Genomic DNA, 6,354 nt, shown 5'->3' with positions numbered 1-6,354 from the left:
CGAAAAATTTTTAAAGTATTTTCTTCTAAAATATTCAAAATTTTCTATTCGTTTTCATAGACAACATAGAAATTATAAGTGAGGAACATAAAAAGTTAAGCCAATTTGGGGCGCCTGGGTGGCGCAGTCGGTTAAGCGTCCGACTTCAGCCAGGTCACGATCTCGCGGTCTGTGAGTTCGAGCCCCGCGTCGGGCTCTGGGCTGATGGCTCAGAGCCTGGAGCCTGTTTCCGATTCTGTGTCTCCCTCTCTCTCTGCCCCTCCCCCGTTCATGCTCTGTCTCTCTCTGTCCCAAAAATAAATAAAAAAACGTTGAAAAAAAAATTAAAAAAAAAAAAGTTAAGCCAACTTATTCATATGAAGTTTAGTTTCATGTAATTAAGACTAAAATAAATATAATTATTTTCTAACGAGGAAACTGTGATTCTAACATGAACTGTATATCTAGTGGCCAATAAAAAATTAGTAATACCCTTTATGTACATTTACTTAGGGGCTGCCAAACTTTTTATGAAAACAGACTAAATATTTGAGGGTCAGGGTCATAGTGTTCTGTTACAACTACTCAGAATGGCTGTTTTACCAAAAGAAACTGCTTCCAGGTAAAGACAGTGGAATAGAGTTTACTGAACTCTGGTGTAGATTTACATATATACAAACGTCAGAGTCATTTGAATCATCTAATATTGGAATGTTTCTCCAGCCCTCATATGCAGCTGTTGAAATACCATAGTAATTCATGAGGACTTTCATAACCACAAATTGGGACAGAAAGAGTTAAAAGAAAATAAGTGGGAGAATCTCTTACAATCATAGTACTGAAATTAAGGATTTGACAAGGAAATTAATTAGACTTTTCTCTTTCAAGCACTTATGCTCTTCAAATCCTTTCAGTCTGTCTCTGAAGTAGGGACTGCACAACCTGAAAACCTTTCACGGTGTTAGAAGCAAGTTCAATTTTGTTTAAGCATGTATTCTAGAGAGGGGGAGGGTTTTCCTTGAAGGGTGTGGGTAAAATTGTTACTCATGTTATGGGTAAAATCGTGCCATCCCTAACAACCAAATCCTGAGGGACCAAGCTTCCCATGTGTTTGTTAATAAATCTGTTTTTGTGTATGGGTGTGTGTGCTTTCCTGCAAGTGGACTCAGCAGAGATTAACATATTTCCAAAAAAACACCTAACAGAACGTTGGGCATATCTTGGTTCTTCCATGTTACCTGTGTGACCCAGAGAGTGTTCCTTAGAATCAATGCACCCCCCCAAAACAACTTAAACATCACTTGTGCTGATTAGATGGGCACAAAGACCTCATATTCATTCTGGAAAATAATAAGCATTCAAGATCTATTTGTTGAAACAGATATCTGTAATTCATCTAATTCATCTTTAAAAGCTGACAGCTTAGTTTTCTCCAAACACCATGGGTTTCAGAAGAGTAGAGTGAAGAAAATAAACATGAGACCATAACTGTAACAGGAATTCAGGCTTTTTCACTCAAAAATATAATTAAGCTTACCTGATCTAAAGACAAATTATGTGATATCATCGTGCAGCATTTTATGCACACTTCTCATAACACTCTGAGCCTGTTACAGTGGACTTCTAGTGATGACTGCAATTCAAATGCATTCCAAAATATCATGATCTCAGATAGCTGCTGTGGGTAAAGAACCACGGTGATACCCACCATAGAAAGGGTAGGGCAGCACATAAGGAGAGAATGCCACTAGAACTGACATTCTTCATTAAATACCAAAACATACGTAAAATCATTTAAAATTATTTATGAGATGAAACTAGTTTAAGTTCAAACATGGTGTGTGTCCAGCTTAAGACTACCTTTTTTCTTAAATCTGTAGTTGTAATACAAAAAACCAAATCCCACCGCTGGTAATGGTAGCTGCCACTTCCAGAAAACTTCTGCCTTGATGCAAGAGAACATCATGACATGCCAAGTATCACACCAGGTGCCACCTCATCCATTGTCTTCTTCGGTGGTAAAAACTATCAACAATTATGGATTCACAAAATGAGGTTTGGAAGGTTTCATTTATTTATGTAAAGATAAAGGGCACTAATCCAGGTCTGTCTAAATCAAAAACCTGCCCCTCATAGCCCAGCACTATGAAGCAATCACTGACCTGAATCAATGAGATGGGTTCTAATTGTCATCTCTAGCCACTACTGAGAGCAGAGCCAGCTTCAAATTCAGTGGGAAGCAGTGGTCAGAGACGTTCCTTCTACCCCTTCCAATACCCTCCCTGTTTAACCCTGTGGTCTCACTTCTCCCAGTGTGCAACATGTTCCATGCCAACAAATATGGATTCTTGGCTGGATTTTCTGGTAGAAGAGTCTCACTAAGTTATGATCTTAGCATGTTGCTCCTTTCTGACTTGTAAACAACCAGTAGGTTGCTTCCAGTTCATTTTTATAAAAAGCTCCCGAAGATATTTTAATATTCCCTGGAGATACAAAGACACAAATGACCAACAGTGGCATTAAAGGAAGAGTGATAGGAGATAAGGACAAAATTTATGAAAGGTATCATTTCCTGATATATCTGTATTGTATTCATAATATGCGGTGCACTTATTTACAAGGCAGAAACCAAATTTTACCTTATATTAGGTGCCTAGCATATGTTTTTTTTTTTTTAACGTTTATTTATTTTCGAGACAGAGAGAGACAGAGCATGAACAGGGGAGGGGCAGAGAGAGAGGGAGACATAGAATCTGAAACAGGCTCCAGGCTCTGAGCTGTCAGCACAGAGCCCGACGCGGGGCTTGAACTCACGGACCGTGAGATCATGACCTGAGCCGAAGTTGGACGCTCAACCAACCAAGCCACCCAGGCGCCCCATCCTAGCATATCTTTTAAGTACAGAAAAAAAGTTCCCATTCTTGATATCTTCAAAGCTTGACAACTTTAGCACTACAAATTGCATGTGCCCTACTTCCAGATGGCTTATCATTATGTGTAACCTTCTTACTGGAAATTATAGAACTCTCCTAACATTGGGGTACTCAAATTAAACAACTCTGTAACTAATTACAGTCTTTTGGAAGCAAGGTAAGCTGTAAATACTCTACCTGCAGATTAAAAAATGAATCACCAGCAATAAAATTTTTTGCCATTGTTTCTAGTATTGAAAAAAAAAAAGCTATATGAACTGATGGTTAAGTCAGATTTTGGATTTAATATCTATTAATTCCATGTTAGGTAGGACTATTCCCCAAACTAGTGATCATCAGATGGATAATGTGACAAGTTCTCTCAATTGTGTCTTTCAATTTGAGAAAGTGTGGCCTCTCATGTGTCATTATAAAGGGCACCTTTAATTCCCTCTCCCATACCTTCTCGGTATTTACATTAGTAACATTGCACCATAATTGTATTTTATAAAACCCGAGACTCATTTAAATGCCTGAAAATTATGCCAAAGGGATTTCATTTACCACTGGCTGTGTAGGGGATAGAGTTATACAACCCCTATTAATGCTAATGGGAGTTCATGAATAAATCTTCAAAAATACAGAGAAAAATGTATCCCAAGAAGGACATGAAATGAAGACAATAGGATCACCAGAGCAAAATTAAATGGCAGTTTGATTTTCTGAGCTAATACCTCATAAAAATAGAAGTCACTTGCACTTAAAGTCATTTAAGAACAGTGATTTCTTTAGTAAGAATTCACATATCTCTTTGACAACTTAATTCACATAATTTGCACAAATAACAATTTTTATTATTGACCATTGCCTATAGCTTTCCAATATGGAATGACCTGAAGGCCTTTTATATCCCAGTTCAGCGTAATTGATACTATTTAGATAAAACACACTTTTAGAAATAAATCACCATGAAATTATACAGTTGTAGTTGTAATACTACATGTTAGAAGGTACTATCTATATGAACTTCTATAGATACAAGAAGAGTAAGATATTTTTATATTGCTCATTGGCAAATGGTACAGCCATTTTTTTAAGAATTTGGTGGCCATCTTTTAAAACTAAAATATGATTATAAATATTATACAAGTCATTCTCATCAGGTTCTTAATATGTTAAAAAAAAAAAAAAAACTTCAGGACCTCTTGAGTGGCTCAGCCAGTTGGGCATCCAACTCTTGATTTTGGCTCAGGTCATGATCCCAAGGTCATAAGAATGAGCCCCATGTTGAGCTCCTCACTGAGCATGCAGTCTGCTAAGATTCTCTCTCCCTCCCTCTGCCTCTCTTCTCACTCACACGCTCTCTCTCTCTAAAACAAAAAATGATAAATGAGTGAATGAACGAATGAATAAATAAAACTATAGACTGTTAAAATTTAAACTTTTTATTTTGGATGATTCTTTTATCTGTTTGTATGTTTGTTTGTTTGGATATAGAACTAACTTGTTTTCATGCAGCAACTGGGACTTTTCCCATAAATGATTTTGGTGTTTCATTATTTTAACAGAGTTGTCTCCACATACAAAAAAATGGAAGTATAAGTACATTCAATGTCAAATTTACGTATCCTAACATAATCATATTTTGTTTAAATTGGTGCTGTGTAAATTTATTAGCCTTTACTAAAATTATATTTTATAAATATTTCAATAAAATGTCTGACTTTTGAATATAGAATACCTTTTGCTAGAAAATGTTTGAGTCAATTAATATCTGTCCAAGCAATGGATGGCTTAATATTTCAATTCTGGGGGCTACATATAGACTGTTTTCCTATTCAACTTCCTTTATGAGATAGGGGTTTACTACACAATGTATCTCAACTTTTTTTCTTTTGCTTACACCTGTATTAGTCTCATTTGACTCCTTTGATAATCTCTTTCACAGTTAATTACTTCCATTTGTAGGTGATGAAATGGGTAAGGAGTCTGCTTCAATGTAGGCACAGCTATAAGCATGGTCTTTCCCCTTTACTTGAACTCAGAATTAAGACTTTTGATTATTGTTTTATATTCCATTCCCAGAAGTAGTTTTCACTTGAGCAGTTATGTGCAAGTAGTCTTATGCTTTCTAGCAGTAGTTTACGATTAGGGTCTAGCTTCTCCAGGACAGATGGATTTAAATATGTATTAAACTAAGAGGCATTCTGTCAAATGAGTTTAAATGCATTTCATTTTCAGACAACCTATATGACATGATATTTTTTCTTAAAAACAAAGCCAAGATAAATCAAAGTCAAGATAAATGAAGAGCTCAAGATGACATCAGTCCCATTTGTCCAAGTCTTGGTGTTGTGTGGATGGACAGAAGTCAGTTATGACAGATAATAGGTGATACATCCAATCTAATAGCCAAATTCATTAACATTTCCTTTCCATTTCTGAACCATCCTTACAGACAATCATAGATGGGGTCACACCATCCTCATGATAGTCCAGCGGAACAGTCACACCAACTGGACTAAGGTTTTCATAGAGAATGGTAGTTTTGGAAATGAACAAGGATGTGCTTGATTTGTTCTGCAGCCCGCATAAAAGGTTTTACTCTTTCTGATCTGTTCTTCAAGTCCTTTGCCTTTGGTTTATTTCATTTAATCTTTGATGTACTTCTTGTAGGCTTCTTTTGTGAATGTAGTTTCCCGCAAGTGATGGTTCATGACAATATCAACACCAGCAATGACTGTGCTCTCAGTGCCTTCACCTCCGGCGTCTTTGATGGAGGCATTTCCACCAACAAGTGAGTCATCAATGTTACCCTCTGCCCTACTGACCATCTTCCTCTCCATCTCCAGGCACAGCCTTTCCATGATCTCCAGGATCTTGTAGATGTCAGAGACCATCTCATCACAGCTGATGAGGTCCTGGTAGATGATCATGACTATAGCTGGAGAGAGACTGCAGTGGCACTAGCTTGGCAGGAGCCGGGAGCTCTGAGTGAGAGTGGCACAGCCCCATAGGTGGGGGTTGGAGCAGGGAGAGAAAGCAATGCACCTCAACTTTTAAATGCTATGTCTATAAATCAATTAATAAATAACTTACTAAAAAGGTCAGGTGTAGAAGAGCTATATTAAAATATATCTGTCAGTGAGATGCCTGGGTGGCTCAGTCAGTTGGGTGTCTGACTTCGGCTCAGGTCATGATCTCACAGTTTGCGAGTTTGGGACATGCGTCAGGCTCTGTGCTGACAGCTCGGAGCCTGGAGCCTGCTTTGGATTCTGTGTTTCCCTCTCTCTCTGACCCTCCCTGGCTCATACTCTGTCTCTCTCTCTCAAAAATAAATAAACATTAAAAAAATTTAATAAAAATGTCTGTCAAGATGAGGTTTTAATTCTTTTAAATGACAGCCATAACAGCAAAAAAAGAAAAAAAAATATCTTGACTGTAAGAACACAATACACATACA

At 37.3% G+C, this 6,354-nt stretch overlaps 1 pseudogene; it reads right to left on the bottom strand.

Moving 5' to 3' along the window:
* Positions 1-5,302: 5,302 nt before the first annotated feature.
* Positions 5,303-5,841, bottom strand: LOC115523465 (annotated as a pseudogene).
* Between the last annotated feature and the right edge of the window lie 513 nt (positions 5,842-6,354).

Source organism: Lynx canadensis, chromosome C2 (genome assembly GCF_007474595.2).
Source record: "Lynx canadensis isolate LIC74 chromosome C2, mLynCan4.pri.v2, whole genome shotgun sequence".
Lineage (NCBI taxonomy): Eukaryota > Metazoa > Chordata > Mammalia > Carnivora > Felidae > Lynx > Lynx canadensis.
This window is presented reverse-complemented; position numbering and strand designations above follow the sequence as displayed.